This window comes from Sebastes umbrosus, chromosome 1 (genome assembly GCF_015220745.1).
Source record: "Sebastes umbrosus isolate fSebUmb1 chromosome 1, fSebUmb1.pri, whole genome shotgun sequence".
Taxonomy (NCBI): Eukaryota; Metazoa; Chordata; class Actinopteri; order Perciformes; family Sebastidae; genus Sebastes; species Sebastes umbrosus.
In genome coordinates, this window is record NC_051269.1 from 42,849,544 (window position 1) to 42,868,074 (window position 18,531).

The 18,531-nt window shown below is 38.4% G+C and overlaps 1 long non-coding RNA gene across 1 annotated transcript; it reads right to left on the reverse strand.

Annotated features, from left to right (window-relative positions):
* Window positions 1-2,855: 2,855 nt before the first annotated feature.
* On the reverse strand, window positions 2,856-10,892 carry LOC119474959. Its single transcript, XR_005203698.1, has 3 exons — window positions 10,852-10,892; window positions 3,379-3,687; window positions 2,856-3,244 (listed from the first exon to the last, which is right to left on the reverse strand). It is a non-coding gene; the product is annotated as an uncharacterized LOC119474959 (long non-coding RNA).
* Between the last annotated feature and the right edge of the window lie 7,639 nt (window positions 10,893-18,531).

Below are 18,531 nucleotides of genomic sequence, written 5' to 3' on the forward strand. Positions count from 1 at the left end.
TTAATTTACATTTGTGCATGTTGTAAAACACATGTTAATAATATATGCACTCTTTAGCCTCCGTAGTCAGGTCTGCCATGTGAGGTGTTGCTGCCGGCCATGTGTGGACACTGTGCAGGCCCGGCCGCTCTGTGGCCCGGCCGCTCTGCAGCCCGCTCTCTATTATTACAGCTGTAAGTGTGCCAGCCGGGGGAAATTTGTCTGCAATTCACCTGAATTAGAAGCGCTAACCCGGCTCTCCCGCGGCACGGCGTAATGGTTTGTTTATTTTTGAGGTTTTGCTTTTAGCAAATCATTCCTTATCTGTCATTTGCTTATTGTCCCGTTGAGTAGCTCCGAGAAGGAGGTCGCCGCCGCCGCCACCGCCACATGGCCCCGGAAAGTCCCACCTTTACACTTTTTAGTTAAACCAACCCAAGTCGCCAAGAAAATAATGTTGGCATTGTACGTTTCTGCAAACCACGGGATACGCTTGCAAAAACGCACAATGCCACGAGGTTAACGTTGTGAAACAACTGGGCAACAAACTACTCAGTAAAGGTCAGAAAAAAGATCACGGTTTGTGTTAAAATAATAACGTAACTAGTAGGGATGTCACAATACCAGAGATTTAGTAGTCGATACCAACACCAGTGAAATGCCACGATTATACCACAATAAAAAACAATAAACACTCTGAGCTGGTGTTGGGAAGTTAAACAGGTCACCTCTCTAATATCTAGTTTATATTGTTGAGAAAACATCCTCAAACAACTGGATTGATTCAGGTCTCTCGGCAGAAACTACAAGATTACATTTGAATAGATCCTGATAACATGATCCAATACTCATTTTTACTAAATATAGCTTGAATGCATCATAATGAAATCAGTCTCCACCAACGTTAGCTGTTAGCTCCAAAGGACTGTGAACGTTAACTAGCTCTCGTCCTGCAGATTTCAACACAGATTTGTTGTAATGAAGTATTATCAGGGGAAAGTAGGCTGTGTTCCCTGGACAAGTCGATAGTGAGTTTACTGTGTCCTTTTAGATTTTGGACACCGTTAGTGTGAAGTATTGGTTCTTGTGACATCCCTAGTAACTACCGTAAATAAACAACAACCGCCCTTAGCGACTTTCTTACGTAACAAATGCGTAACAAGCGTACAGTCAACGTTTACTTTTGGTTTGACACGGGACACGAACAGCGGTCTCCTGAGTGAAAGTCCTGCATTTGTTTGACTTTCTCGCTCTTTATACTCGTTGTCCAACCCGATCTCACAGGAACTACAAGGACATTCTTCGTGTCATGAGGACGCATTTCAGGCTTCCACGTATCATTTGTACGCCACGCAACAAAAATATGGTAACGGCAACAATACCACTTAGTTAGATTTAGGAAAAAACATCATGGTTGGGCTTAAAAAAAAGTACGGAAGCTAAATAAAATATGTACGGAAACAACGTAATAGTACAAAAAACACGTCACAAACGTCACTAAAAAACAAAAGACCGGTGTCCTGGTTGAAAGTTCTGTGTTTGTTGGACCCATCCGCCTCCCGGCCCGCCCGCTATGAGCAGTCTTTATCACTTTTTATTCTACGTCACTAGCTCTGAGCGTAGCATATTTATGCTGATACGTTTACATTGTACTCAGTACAGACTACAAGGCGTACAAATGACACGGCAAAAGCAAGAACGGCGCTCTTATTGCACGCTTTTGCCTTGTGCATTATAGTTTCATTCATATGCCTTTTATATACTACGTCACTTTCTCTACGCGATGCAAAAACGTCCACATTCAACGTATCGGTGGTTTGCAGAAACGTACAATACCAACATGTTTTCCTGGCGACTGGGCTGGTTAAACAGTCCAACTTGGTGCCGGTAACACATCCATCCACGATGTGTTCTCTGCTCCACCATCTCCGGCCTTTTGTGTATTTAACTCGTTTAAGATTTCCAACAAAGAGAGACTTTGAACAAACGCCACAGTTATTCTAAATGAAAGATTGAAAAAGCCTAAAAATAGCCGTTGATTATAAAGAGTTTCTCTGTGCTCGCGCTGACTGCAGCACACATTGTTTTAGCAGCACAACTCGCTCTGTAATCAGCGAGGCGGGCTCTGCAAATCCTCCTCAGTAAGCCACATGAATGAGGTCCAACAACAAGATGTAAATTATCACATGATTGTCTATAAATCATGTCATATGGTGCACAAATATGGTGAACGTGGGGAACATCTCGAGTCACCCAAATGTTCTTCAGACGTCTCCAATGAGCATGGGATAATGTTATGCTTGTCAATTTTCCATTACGCATTTTATTTTTTTGCGCGTCAGTCAGAATTTGCTTGTTTCCGTAAACAACTTTAAAGTGGTGACGAGGGCGAAGAAAAACAACGATGTCTAAAACTCGCCCAAAGGGGGAAAAGATCATTAACAGACAAACAAATAGCCATTTGGAGGGAAGTTTAGTGGGAGTGGCACAGCAGCCAAGTGTTCCTTGATGTGCGGCTAAGTGAGTGTAATGGCCCTGCAGATGTCTTTAGCGTTCCTCCCCATTGAGATGTGGTCGGTGTGGGATGTGGAGTGGGCTCTCTTTTTGTTGCTGGGGTTGAGGGTTTACACAGAGCGTCCTAAATCAGCCCGTCACACACCACTGCCTCTCTGTCAGAGGCCTATCTGCTACCACTTACTCAGAAATGCAACAAATTTACTTATAATTACTTAAAATGTTGTCGTGCTTGTGAATACTCGCGCTCTGACAGTTCATTTATTTTGTTTGATTGCTGCCGACTATTTATAGTGGAGGGCCGCCTCCGTGTGTCCTCTACATTCTGCAGGAAGACAAAAGTGGCCGTGATGATTATCCACTAGTTTCAGGGTGTTTATTTACTCACTGAGGTCGAGGAGAATGCGGCTGTAATTGACGTGCATTCAAGCTTAGTATGGCGATCCTCGGGCTTCGTATGGGAGCGGCTGACAGCAGCTCATTATCTTACAAACCGGTGTTTCTCTGCACAATCATTTGCTTCCCATCGTTTTCCTGCTGAATGTGAGCAGGTTTCTGGGAGCCGGTGCAAGAACCCAAACCAGTGGAACATTTCAGAACCAGAGGAGGTGTTAACCGCTCGGCAGCGTCAAGATTTAGCTTCATGGAAAGACTCTAATAACACTTATTGTTGTCCACAATGTAAAAATATCTCAGTCTTAACAGCTCGTTGAGTCCATCCGTTTCCATCATTCCTTCTTCTAGTGAGCCCCTAAAATAAAGAGTGCACGTGACCAGCTGTCACTAGTTGCATTAAAGCTGCACTAAGCAATATGTTTATATTAATAATGGATCTAATGATACTGAGTGATGAACCCACAGAGAATTATCACCAGACTTTCTCACCTTTAGGGAGCCTTTTAGTGTCTAATGGTGGTTAATTGTTAGTTAAAAGAAAAGAACATCTTCTCTCTTTGTCTGCTCGACACTTCTCATCAGTGATAACACGCAGCCTCGTCCTTCACAGCTCCTCCAGCTCACGGACAGTTAAGCACAAAAGGGTGACAATGTGGCTGCTGTCCATCTCCTGAGAGCCTCCAGCGGCCGCCACGCTCCATTTCAGCTCCACAAACACACGGCGGCGTTCTGCTGATTAAAGGGCCTGATAGCGTGGATGAACGGCGGCTGCTCAGCAGTCAAACGGGGTCACGGATCCTGTGGGAGTCGTGAAGGAAAGTTTGTTTTAACTAGATAACTTCCAATTTAAACTGCCACAATCAAAATATTAAAAGACGCTTCACTGATTGCATTTTATTTCAAAGCCGCAATTTTCTTTTTTTAAAAGGCGGGCGTGTCGACACCAGCCAGCTGTAATTTGTCATGAGTGATTCTGGCGTGCACTCCGGCTTGATAAAAGTACACAAACTCACAGATTTCTCTCACCACAATCTAATCATTTCCAGTTTCACAGTCAGCAGGTTCAAACTTTCTCCAAAAAATCATTTGAATATCTTCTGGCTGATGATTTGGAATGGTGCAGAGGTTGCACGCTAAATGCCTCCGTTAAACTGCACTCTTGTCTCGTATTAAAGTCTGCAAGATAACTGCACAACATTCATCTTCATAATAGAGCCTGGCTGGATTTGTCCCCCCGTAAGGAGCCCAACTTAGCCTGGTTAAAGGAAAGCATTACAGCCAGCAGGCATGTGACCGCATAATTTCAGCCAGAGAGGCCTACGCTTCCTCTGTTTGCTGTCATTATGCCCTCAGTAAGCCACATAAAGGCCCAGCCATCCTGTGCAGATCACTGCACTCCTCGCCGCTCCGCCTGATTGGCTATTATCTAAATGAACCAATGTTCTATATCAGGGCTTTTGACTACATAACTACCCTGTTAATATTCAGAGGAAGTGCTGGAGGTCAGGGAGCTCTCAGCCGCTTGACCTCGGGGTCGCAGGAACCCGAGCCGCGGAGTGGCACATGGCAATGAATGAGCCCTAATGATTTAGATGGTATCTGTTACACAGCCCGGAGAAAGCCAATCTCTCCGGGCAATCTGGCCACGGAGAAAAGGCAGAGGCTCGAAAATAAACCCCACTTGTTTCAGAGAGGGGTAACGCTGCCTCGCCAGCGCAGCACGTCATTGGAATTCCCATGTAAGGATGATGAATAATTACACACAGATGACCACACGGCAGCTCTGGACGCACCGCTGCTACGTGCACCGTGCGTGCAGTTGTTTAGGGAACTGAGTCCAGGAAATGCAGCGAATGATTTGGGACTGTTTGTTTGTTTACTCGGTGCTTAAGTGACTTCAGCACCTTGTTAAAAAGAGGAGGCCTCACGCGGCGCTTGGCGGCGGGGCCCGCCACAGGAGCCTCTCCAGAGGATTAGGTGAGCATTTGCCTCAAAACGGGCCCTTTGTGCAGCCGTTTAAGACACTTGTTGATGCGTGGCGCGGCTTTGAGTTTCCTTAAAATACTCTGGTAAACATTGAGCTTATGCACAGCAACAAAAGCATGACCTTAAAGAGCGCTTTCAAAAGCAATTTTCCTCCCCTCCTACTGCATGTAAACAGAGTAATTGTACTTGGGAGACTCCCAGTGCCAGCTGACTGCAATTTATTTCCACGTCATCTGCAATGAAATCAGAGTCGCTATGATAACTGTTATGACAGCAATGCAAGGAACCTTTCTCACAATATAATACTCTTTAATACCACTAATGCTATCATTATTATTATTACTATTGCAGCCCGGCTGATACTGGAGTTTTAGGCAAATATACTGAAATAACATAACGATATATTGCCCAATTTTTTTTTTTTTTTTGGAACACATAACATAAACAAACCATTTTGATAAGAATCCCTTAAATTAGGTTATTACAGTTTTGACCCATATGATATGAAGCAAGACTTTCTACAGTTAAAACATATAAATACAAATAAATAAATAAAAAGAGATGTGCTCATAAGTTTCTTAGAAAATAGTCATTCAGCATGAAAAAGCAAAAAAAAACATTACTAGTCGACCGAAGAAATCTGAGTCAACTAAGACCAAAACCAAACCAAATAATACTCTTTATTATTACTACTAATACCATTAATATTGTTATTATTATTGTTAATATTATTATTATTATTACTACTAATACCATTAATATTGTTATTATTATTATTATTATTATTATTATTATTATTGTTATCATTATTATTATTATTATTATTATTACAGCCTGACTGATAGTGGATTTTTAGGCAAATATACTGATATGTGAAGGTTTGCAAAAATTAGATAATGATATATTGGCCGTTATTTTTTTAGTAACATACATTTTTTTTTATAATAATCCATTAAATTAGCTTATTAGAGTTCTGACCCATATGATATGTAGCAAGACATTTTACAGTTAAAAAATAGTTCATGTAACAGCAGCTCCTCGACCAAGGAAATTCGTATCCGACTAACACTCAAACGATTTAGTCGACTAATCGATTCGTTGATTTAAGCGACAGAGTTTCTCCTCAAAGAATCCCACTAAAGCACGACTTTAGATCTGGTGTTCTGTGTTTACCAGAGATGAGCTCAGACGTTTCTTAGAAATAAATAAATCATTCAGCGTGAAAAAAACATTAAAAAGAAAGACTAATGGACTCAAGAGATCTGAGTCAACTAAGACCAAAACCACTGATTAGTCGACTAATCAATTAAGATTACTCACAAATAATACTCTTTATTATCACTACTAATACCATTAATATTGTTATTGTTATTATTATTATTATTATTATTACAGACTGACTGATTGTGGATTTTTAGGCAAACATACAAAAATTAGATAATGATGTATTGTCAGGTATTTTATTATTTTAGGAACACAAAACATAAAGATACAGTTTTGATAAGAATCCCTTGAAGGGGAAACATAAACTGTATATATTTGTATTATTGTTTACCTGATTTGTGTGCCTTATGGCGTTGTACGTTGGTTTATTTTTTATTTGTATTAATTATGTTTTTGTGTGTTTACTTGTCTCTTTCTTCGTCTCGTTTTGTTCCTTTAGTTCCGGGTGTTGTTTGTCTTTTGTTGTACGTATCTGAAATGAGGTCATGACATTCACTTCACGGAAGTTTGTATTACTTTTATACTTATTATTATATTATATATTATATTATTATACTTCCTAATGAAAATATTAGAAAAAAAAAGAATCCCTTGAATTTAATAATCAGTTGTTTTTTTTTAAATATAAATATATATATAATATAACAGTACATTTTGAGCAGTTAACTATGCTGGGAAGTTAATTAAACTATAGATAACAAAGATATGAGATAAGAAACACAAGACTGAAATATATATTATTGCAGCCCATAAAATACTTTTACAAAGTAAATCACAACTAAACTTTATACTTATTTTATTAATGACTAGTTCATCTTTACATATGAATCCACTGAGTTTCTGTTTATGTGAAGCAAACTACAGGGAAGCCTTTTCCAACCAGCTGCAACGAATAATCAATCAGATGTCAACTATTAAATTAATCGACAATTATTGTGATAATCGATTGATCGGTTTGAGTAATACTTTAAGGGGAAAAAAAGTCAAAATTTTCTGATTCCAGTTTCTTAAATGTGAATATTTGTTGGTTTCTTTCCTCCTCTGTGACGGTAAACTGAATATATTTGAGTTGTAGACATTAGAGGACGTCATCTCGGGCTTTGAGAAACACTGATCCACATTTTTCACCATTTTATAAACCAAATAACTATAATCAATATATTAATATATTAATCGACAATGAAAACGATCGTTATTTGCAGCCCTATTAATGTCAAAACACATCTTTGGCATTTCCGTACTGAAACTTCTTGTTAGTTATTGACTGACATATGAAGGCTGTGATATTGTATCTGTGACGAGATAGAATGAACTCAACCGATGCATTGCTCGGTCTTTAATTACCATCATTACCACGACTACCTTCTACTCACTGCAACTATCACTACTACGCTATGTTAATAACAGATCTCAAGTCAAACTCCCACTAACGTCGGTACTAACGGATTTACTGTTACCAATCTACTGTATTCTGCTCGAGCTGCTTCTTATAAACACAAATCCTGTAAATAGAACTGCTCAACGATGCTAACAGATGTTGGAGTTTGTGTGTTGCAGAGTTAAATATGTTGCATCTGTTGTTTGGCGTCTCTGTTTACAGAGATCTATCACAAAGTGCAGATCACAGATGTTTACGTCGGGAGGCCTTGGTTGGTGCAACGACAGCGTAAAACACTTCACTCACTCATTGTCTCTTTTCCTGCTGAGCAACACACGCTCTCCTAAAAACAACTCGGAAACGGTCACATGTATTCACGGCGAGCAGCTACGTGTGTCCAGAGGTCGAGCCAGCGGTCGGAGTCGGATACTAAAATACAAATGTGAAATAAAAAAAACATGCAGGAGGTCCGTTAATTAGAAAAGGAAAGGAAAGAGTCATTTACAGTCAAGGTTGTGTGGAAAGATGTTAATGTGCTGCAGCTATACAAATATGAATTACAAGAAAACACATGCTGAGAAGAAGAAGAATACTCAGAGAGCGCCACAAATGAGTCTTTTGAACTGCTTAAGAAAGTTCACAGTGATTAAATGTGTCTTTGTTTTGCTGTATCTGCCCGCCTGCCTCCCATTTCTAAAGTTTACTGAAACAGATATAATAAATATGTGTTTTCTATTCCACAGGAGTTAAAAGATGAGATGCTAAACTATCAGGATTAACTCAGCTGATGTTTCGTTTCCCTCCATCATGATCGGATTTAGCCACCGTTTCATTTAGGTGAGAAACCACACTGAATTATCAGAATATCTTTCAATTACAGGAACCAGCAGAGGTGGAACGAGTAAAAGTAATTGTGTAAAAATGAACTTAAGTAAAAGTAAAAAGTAGGTCAGTCAAAATGTAATCTTAAAGGTCCCTTATCAGCTCATCTTCAGGTTCATACTTGTATTTTGTGTTTCTACTAGAACATGTTTACATGCTACAATGTTCAAAAAACACATTATTATCCTCATCCTGTCTGTCTGAATATACCTGTATTCACCCTCTGTCTGAAACGCTCCGTTTTATTGCATTTCAATGGAATTGCAACAGAATTGCGTTGCTAGGCAACAGCTTGGGTCCATGTTTACTTCCTGTCAGCTGATGTTATTTACATCCACTGCAACAGGAAATAAACTGGGACAAATTTAGAATGTTTATGTTTAAAACCGTGTAATGATCTAAATATTGTAGATTTGTGACATCACAAATGGACAGAAATCCTGACGGCTTGTTTCAAACGCACAATTTCTGAATACGGGCTGTGTGTATTTCTCCGTATATTGAGCGTGTTGATAGTTTAACAGTATTTATAAAACACTTAAACCTGCTTTATAATGTACAATACCTGAAAATCTCACTTTTTACAATATGGGACCTTTAAATAAGGTGACGGGGGTGATGATATATCATATATGATACGAAGTAAACAGTACAAATTAAACTCAAAACACATCTTTGCATCAGCCTTCAACCTCACTTAGTCTGGCTAAAATACTAATTACGGTTATCTACTTAAATCTCTGGACGTTTCGGTAAATTTGCTCATGTTATGAGTTTTATTATTATTGTTTTTATTGTATATATTGAGTGTGTCTAACTTTTCCATTTGTAATGCTTTATATGTAGTTTATATCACTTGTTGTGTTTGTATTATATGTATATATATATGTGTATATATATATATATAAGTGTATATATATATACACATATATATATATTATATGTACAGCCCTCTGAGGCACGCTTTGTGATGTTGAGCTGTAATAAACTTTGACTTTTCTATTACTGTTAAATTAAAAAGCACATCTTGAGGCTACAGAACAGATCGCATCAAATGCCAACTTATATACAAGTGGAGCAACATCAGCAACAAGAGACAAAACTCAGACAATTAAATTAACAATAAATAAATAAAAGGAGCTTTGGACACAACGGAACCTGAAACATCCGCAGAATAAAACATCACCAATATTAACAATGTGAACAACAGAGTGGCAGCAGCCAGACACACATCACACAGGAGAGACACGGCACCGTTTTCACACACCGACAAAGAACATATATTATTAAGAAGTGAAAGTCAAGTGTTCGTTCCATTGCAACATCAGCGCCCAGCAGCAGAGCTACGCTTCCGCCATTTTGGACTGAAAGCGACTAACGGACGCCAGTTAAACGTCCTCCTAAACAGAGCCGTACAAAAGTAAAACTAAATTATTTCTATTCTACCGAGTCGGCCTGTTGAACAATAAAATACTATAACAAATATGTTTTCAAAGTCCAAAATAGCGGCAGCGGCTATTGTAAAAAAAAACACCGGAGTTTCGTCTCCTAGCTTCTATACTCTTTAAAAGGTTCTGTTAGTAACTTCCTCCACGTCTAAATCCTTGCTGGTCGGTGTCTCATGGTCTCTCGTGTGTCTCCGCTGTTCAGACTCAGACTCCAACACAAACTCCAGTGAAGCACCAAAACCTCTTGGTTGTATCTGGTGAAGCTGTTAAACAGTGTTGGCCGCGGTCGGAGGACGCGGGGGAGACCGTAGCTTTGGTCTCCAGGACCGGAGTCTCTGCTCCTCTGCTCCTCTGCTCCTCTGCCTGCCTTCACTCACACACCGCGCTCCTTCTCTCTCTCTCTCTCCACCTCTCACGTGCATGCTGCTCACTCCACACTGCAGAAGAGTTAGTTTAGCTCTGAGAATATCTAGTGAATGTTCAGTGGACGTTTGTGCAGAAATAACTGCTGCAGCTCCTCCAGACCAACAGAGGTTTCCCGTGTCTTGTGAAGTGACGGGGCTCCGCAGAGAGAAACGTTATCGTCTCCGACCAAAACTCCGGCGTCTCCCCCGTTCCCTCCGGCCGCGGTCGGGAGGCTGAGGCAGGAAAAGCCAACACTAGGATCAGCATTGATTCATGGAGAGACCTTGGTCTGGTCAGCTAACATTACTGCCAAGCAGCTGAAATATAGAGTGATATTGTGCTTTTAGCTGACGTGTGTCTCCTCACTGTGTTGAGCGATGCTCCTTCATGTCTATGTAGAGCGAGCACAAGCGCCAGCAACAGGACGCTGACTTTAGTTGACTTAACGGACACAGGTGAAGCTGTTAACAAGACATTTAGGATTCTTACATAGAGTCCCTTTAAACATATAATAAACATTAAATATATAATAACATAGAGTCCCTTTAACACCGTGGAGCCACGCAGCTCCGTTGCTAGGCAACAAAATGGTAGTTCAGGTCTAATCCAGCAGAGTGATTAATGTTAATAATGACTCACCTGTCTGAAGAAGTCCTCAGTCTGCTCCAGGTTCAACTTCTGAAACAGTGTGATGATGATAACTCTTCACCTGTTGATCGTCAGTGTGTCTGAGTCCTGCAGGTGAACTCAGCTGTGAATACCGGAACATTTCCGTGTCATTTCCGGTGTTCAGAGTGTCTCCTCAGGTGTTCTCTCATCTCTCCAACAGCCACAGAAACACCTGCAGCTCCTCCTCTGATGATTCATCTCCTCTTCTTATCCTTTCTCTCAGTTTATCAGGACTTCTTCTACTTCTTCTTCTTCTTCTCAGAAAGCTGTAGTGGCTAGAAGGGAGCCCACAAACTGGGGAAACTCTCGCGAGATTGTAGTGGTTAGGATTGATCTCGAATAGTGGTGATTGGGCGTCAGGCATGTAGTCTCGCGAGACTTTTTGCGGTTTGCGGGCTCCCTTCTAGACACAACCATAAAAAGCATTTTCTCTGATAACACCATTTTAAAACTAATCTATCCAGCCATGAAACTTAAATTATATATGTATAATATATATATATATATACATATATATATATATATATATATGTATAATTTATATATATATTATATATTTATATCTATATATATAATTTATATATATATATATATATATAAATTATATTTATTTATATATATATATATAATTTATATATATATATATATAAATTATATATATTTATATTATATATTTATATTTATATATATAATTTATATATATATATATATAATTTTTATATATATATATATATATATAAATTATATATATATATATATATATAATTTATACGCAAGGCAAAGCGTTGGTGGACGGGAGCAGCAGAAAAACGTATTTTAACCACCTCAAAAAATTAGTATCAGTTAAAGTGTACGCTATATTTAGAGTATTTTAACCGCTTTACCTCGCCGTCAGACAGCCCTTTCCGAGGGAGAACTGAAGCCGTTATATATTGCCGTCTTCAAAGCCACCAGACTCCATTCACAAAAACACTAATTTGACCTCTCAGAACAGGTGTAGCTGGTCTATAAGGTGAAGTTTCCCCGTTCCTTGAATGCAGCATCACTAAGCCATAATGCAGTGAATTAGGTTTAATTCCACTTTATAGTTTTATAGTTAGTGCAATGTTCGTGGTTATGGTGTAACATTTATTCTAAAGAAATGTCAAATGACATGTATTTGAACATGCATCGTGGGCAGAGTAGTCTTTATTCCACCATAAAACCACGGTGAACGTTTAATAACAAACCTTTGGTGTGCTATCGATATATATAAATATATAAATATATAAATGAAGTGAAACGTCTGCTGCAGCGGTCTCTGTGAGCCGTCAGTGAATAAAACAACCTTTTCCACGAGCGCCTCGATCACGCTCACATTAATAATACTCTCGTTTGGGTGGGCTCTCGCTTCACTCGTGACACTCGTTTCCTTGATGGGCGTCAAAAATTAACGATGAAGTGTTGTTTTCCAATTCCAAAAAAATCTCAGGCCTGCCAAAGGTTAAAGAAACACGCCACCATAAAACAGAGCCTCTGTGTTTGTCTTGAAACCGCCCGGCGTTTACTTGCACTTCTCAAGCTGTCGGACGCTCTCTTTTTTTACGCTGAGGCAACGCCGTGTTTTGTTTGACATCGCTTTTTAAGTTTCAGCTTCCTCTCACTCCGTTACTGAAGGATCTTTTAAAGCCCTCAAATAGAAGACTTTCACACAATTAACCCTTTGTGCACTTGTTGGAGCAGCAGTACGTCTTGGAAGTTAAACTGTGGCCACAAACTCTCCCAGTACGAGTCACCTGTCCAGGCAACATTCAGAATCTAAATATGCACCGTGATAATAACCTGTCAAATAATATTAACAAGAGTCATTTCATTGATTTTGGGAAGCAAACCAAAACACACAGGAAAAAAGAAGTGTGTGTACGTGTGTGTCGGCCGAAGCCAAACGTCTCTCTGCACTCCTGAGTTGCCGGTGAAACACCAGCAGAGGAGGAGTTCCTGTTGGCTGACAGAGCAGTTAATCCACGCAGAGAAACACGAGCTTCAGGTCTGCCACTTTTCATCACCGCCACACAAACAGGCCGCCTCTTTGTGAGGCCGTCGCTCCGGGGGGGTCGGGGGGGGTCGCCACACGGCTGCAGATCTCTGCAGCTTTACCAATCTGTTGGCAGAGGAATCACCACGCATTATTACCAGTGACAGGCCTGAACTCAGAAGAATGGGATGAAGAAAAGGCAGAGCACCGAGGGAAGGGAGGATGGGGGGGGGTAACTTGCATCATGGCTCGGCCACACAAAGGCAAAGCTTAACCTGACATTCCTGAGTAATTAAGACATCTCTCACATGGCACGTTTCTGTTGACCACTGGGGACCGCGGTACGGGACCGGAGGGGCTTTTCAAAGCGACCGAGGGCAGAACGTTCACATCTGTGATCACTGAAGGCGGTGCAGCGTGGCCATGAATGCAGTTAGACTGGAACACTCTGCAGGCATTGTTTTTAATACACTGACATTTAAATTGTGATCCCACTTGCCCCCTTTCGAGGGGACCAACTGCAGCGGTGGAGCTGACAAAGAAACCGGAGGAAGGGGAGGAACTTTGAGAAGTAAAGAAGATATGTTGTGCATTTTTTCTTCATTATATATGAGCTCCAAAAAAACTCCTTTAAATCTTTTTTCTTTCTTTCAAGTGAAAAAATCTGCCAGTCCAGTAAGAATATTATCATATTTTAATCTAACATAAAACTATTCCAATCAACTTCTAGAAAATTCAGAAATTAAGACAAATGAATTTGCATTGAGAAGAGATTATTCTTTCTACGCTGGTCTTTTAGTTTTTTTAGGCCTCACATATATGAAAAGAAAATGACTCGATGATATGGAGATTGTTTTGCACTAAATTGACTTTGAGTTTACTTTTGTATGTCACATCAAATAAACTTTGTAACTGCTTATATTAGGCGTATTAGGGCCATTGTAGGTAAAATAAAATAAAATAAAATAATAAATAAAAGAAAAATGTCGGGGTAGGGGAGGCTAATATTCTGAGAAAAGTAGTAAATTTACGAGAAAAAAACTTAGATATTCTCTAAAATTAAAGTGGTATAATTATGAAAAAAAACTCAAAAATGTACATGACAAAACTCAGAATTTCTGTGATTTAAGTGGTACATTTATGAGAAAAAAAACTAGGATAATTGCTAAATTTGTAACAAAAAAAAAGAAAAAAAGAAAAAGTGGTAAATTTAAGAGAAAAATCTCAGAAATTCGACGACATTTAAGTTATACATTTACAAGAAACAAAACTCAAAAAAATTGTGTTTTGTTTTTTTTGTCAAGGAACCAGATCGCTTTATTTTGCAAGGTTGGATCAACCTCATCACACCACAGACGCTGAATTATGCCAAATTATACTTGCAATAAAGAGATACTTGTGATTTTAGCCCAGACTCACGGTGTTATTACCATCAGTATCTGGAAGCATGAAAAGATAAACTCGGCCTCTTCAGAAGAGAACAACATACACATTTGTTTTTCTTGTGAATCTTTTTTTTTTTTTTTTTGAAAATGTACGACTTTAATCCTGAAACTTTAATCTTTAATAATTAATTAACTTTAATCCTGGGAGTTTTTTTCTCAGAATATTACCCAAATTAATTAATTTAGTTTTAACCTACAATGGCTTTAGTACGCCGTCGTAGCTTCCTGCCAACTTCACATTTTTATCTGTAATTCCTCCTCAAACAGTCTCAAAGTAAATCCGTGTAACTCGGCCGGCGGCGCGTTTAGCGGCCTTCTCTCATGTTCGGAGTGTGAAAATGATCCTGAGAGGACAAATTAATGTGATTGTTTCATTTGCTGACGTCGGAGCACTTCACGTTCTTCTTCTTGTGTTAACAATTAGCCAACAATAACAACTCACTGTGATGGTAACCAGGGTGGAAACGGGGGGTCGCGACCTTTAACAGCCGCGCGGCTTCACCGCACGCCCACATCTCATCTCACACATCGAGTCTGATCTGAGAAATGAAATTAAAACATCAGCATGGAGGAGATGCAGATTACCATGAAGAGCAGCGTTTGATTTTAGTGAAATCATTTTGTGTCCAGATGTGTTATTACGCCGCTTCACATAACTTCCCTTTCAGTCTTTAATCACACAAAGTTCATAGTTAATTGACTTAGTTTTTGTAATTTTAGATGTGCTGCAACTCATTTATGTTCACATCTCCTTTCGTTTCTGTAATTAAACTGATGCATTAAAAGCTTATTGAATGAGTCTAAATATTGCAGATCAAACTAAAACACACCAGCTGAATCCTGCATGTGTGGTCTGAACTTAAGGTGATTTAAAAACATGCATCAGTGTCTGTGTTCACATATTTCTTGACTCCATCTAGTGGCGTAGACGAGCTGTTGCTCTGCTGCAGCAGAACACCGGCTGTCTGACCACACATTGAAGAATGAAAATCTAATGTTGTGCAGTAGAGGTAAACACGATGACCGGGCAGATCCTGTATGAATGTATGTATGTATGTATGAACACCTGCTCAGGATGGCGGAAAGGGCGTCCTGGAGTCAGAAGAGTCTGACTACTCCAGAGCACTTTTTTCACATTAATACATTTTTAATGGTGTTGACTTTGGCTTGGTTTTAATTAATGACTCGGCTAAAAGCAGCTGCTTAAACTCCGGGAGGCCGGATTCGAAACCGAGTCCAGAACCTTTTTTCTTTCTTACAAGTGAAAAAAATCTGCCAGTCCAGTAAGAATATTATTATATTTTAATCTAACATAAAACTATTCCATTCAACTTGTTGCAGCAACGCACCTCACTTCTAGAAAATTCTGTAGTTTGGACAAATTAATATTTTTTTTAGGCCTCAAATATACGAACAGAAAATAACTCGATGAATGGAGATTGTTTTTGCACTAAATTGACTTTGAGTTTTCTTTTGTATGTCACATCAAATAATCTGTGTGACTGCTTATATTAGGCGTATTACGGCCAATATAGGTAAAAAACAAATAAAATAAAATAAAATAAAATACGGAGCCGGGGTAAGGGGGCTAATATTCTGAGAAAAGTAGTAAATTTAGCAGAAAAAAAACTCAGGTATTGTCTAAAATTAAAGTGGTAAATTTACAAGTAAAAAAATCTGAATTTTTGTGATTAAAGTTGTAAATTTATGAGAATTTGTTTTGGGATATTCTCTAAAATTAAAGTTGTAAATTTATATATATATATAAATTTATATATCTTTATATATATATATATATATATATATATAAAACGTTTTTTTTAGTTAAAAGTATCATTTTTAGTTAAAAATGTGATGCTGGATTTGAACTTCAAAGACCAATGTGAAGCAGGAAACAACAGAACATGTTTAGCCGTCACGCTGCAGAGCGGAGGAGAGGAGGATGAACACATTACAACGGAGGTTTTCCACAGTAACTGTATTGCAAAAAAGTAAACAAGGCGGACATATCATTCAACAACAATATGCTTTGTTTTCCTCGCAAACTTTTGACCATTTCTGGATGTCTTAAAAAAGTGAGCCATGATCTCAGAGAACAGAATCGTCTAAATACAGAAAAATATAGATTCAGGTCATAAAAGGATTGTAAATACTTACTAGTAGTACTGCAAATAACAGTAAAGGGAAGACAGCTACAACAGGTCTCACTCACTGTCCTGGCACAGTGGATGCATTTTAATAGGTCGGACATACAAAAATAAAACCACGACAAAGAAAGCGACACACATATTGTACAAATAAAAAACCTGAAAATATGTCCCACTGACGGTTTGATCATGGATCTGAAACACTGCTGCTATATATTTATAGAGAGAGAGTATATAGCTCTTTAAAAATGTCCTGACCAGAAAGAAAAGGGTGTGATGGAGGCGTGGACGCAGCTGCTTTAGAACTATATTATTAACAATAATAATAATAATAATAATAACACATTGGAAATGTTTCCCATGATAACATTGAGTGAAGACAGGATGGAGATAAAAAAACAAATTGCTAATGTAGATTCTCGTGTGAGAAACGTTTCATCCCAAGAAAAATGTTTCTGCTAATTTCACAAGTAGATGAAATATTCAAAAAAAAAAACTCTTAAGAATTGTACAAGTATAAAAAAGCTACAAACATTAATAAATTACATCACTGACACATAAACACTTCACAAGGTGCTAGTAAAATAATTCCGAAACCCTTCAGGAGACTAGAACTCGAACAAGAGGCTGGTCACAGAAACTTTAAGTACATTTTTTTTTCTTTTTTTTTTATATATAATAATTTTTTCCTCAAAGTTTCGTCTCTTGTTCAAAAACAGAATCACAATACAATTAGCTTTTTGTGTATGTATGTAAGGCCATATGACAATAAAATGTATTATTTTCTTCAGTTGTTTTCCAGGCAACACCTTTTAAATCTAACAGGAAAAACAAAAGCTATTAAAGAAAATAAAAGTCTACAAAATCAGGACTATACTGTATATCCATATATATATTTGTGTCATTTATTCATAATTAGCAAAACCGGTAAAAATGTATAATTAAGCCTTAAGGGGGAAGGGGGGGGAAAGGATACAAAAAGTAGTAATTTAAAAGGCTATGTACAAGCTACATTCTATATATACTGTGTGAAGCCGTTTAGAAACGCAGAGATGAGGCGGTGCTGCCTGAGAAAGCAAAAGAAGAGAGAGAAAGTATCCCCATGTAACCGCAGACCCGACATGGATGAGGCTTATCATTAAAGTCCCACGTAGTGTCACGAATCCTATCATCATATTACCTGTTTACCTGTTAGACCAGTTAGACCAGTTAGACCAGGGGTCTAACAGCTCCTCTCCAGTGGCTCCCTGTGGACTTTTAAAAACTGTTTTTTGTTTACATTTTCATTTTAATTTATCGTTGTTGTAGGTCTATGGTACGATGCTACGACGGAGTATTAGGGCCACATTGAGGGAAAAAAAATAAATCGGAGATTTAGAGAATAAAGTCAGAATATTACGAGAAAAAAATATTATAAAGTAGTAATTTTACTCGTAAAGTTCTGACTTTATTCACGTAAATTACGACTTTATTTCTCGCTAAATTATGACTTTTCTCTCGTAATATTACGACTTTTTTCTCGTAAATTACGATTTTTTTTCTTGTGAAATTATGACTTTATTCTCAGAATATTACGACTTTTTTTCTCGTAAAGTAACGACTTTATTCTTGTAAATTACGACTTAATTCTCGTAATATTACAACTTTTTCTCTCCTCAAATTATGACTTTATTCTCGTAATATTTAGACTTTATTCTTGTAAATTACGACTTTTTTCTTGTTTAATTATGACTTTATTCTCGTAATATTACGACTTTTTTTCTCATTAAATTCTGACTTTATTGTGTAAATCTCAGATGTTTTTTCCCTCAATGTGGCCCTAATACTCCGTAGTGCATTGTCTCTTTGGCCCTCACTGCATTAGGGTTATATCCTATAGACTTAGACTATAAACTGTGTTACCTTCATCACAATGATCACATGTTTTGACAGATTTATTTTGCTAGTAAAGGTTGCCGACCTCTGACCCCTGGGTTAGTCCTATGTTAGCCTGTTAGCCTGTTAGCCTAACTGCTGCTTCATGCTTCACTTTGTGCTTTACAGT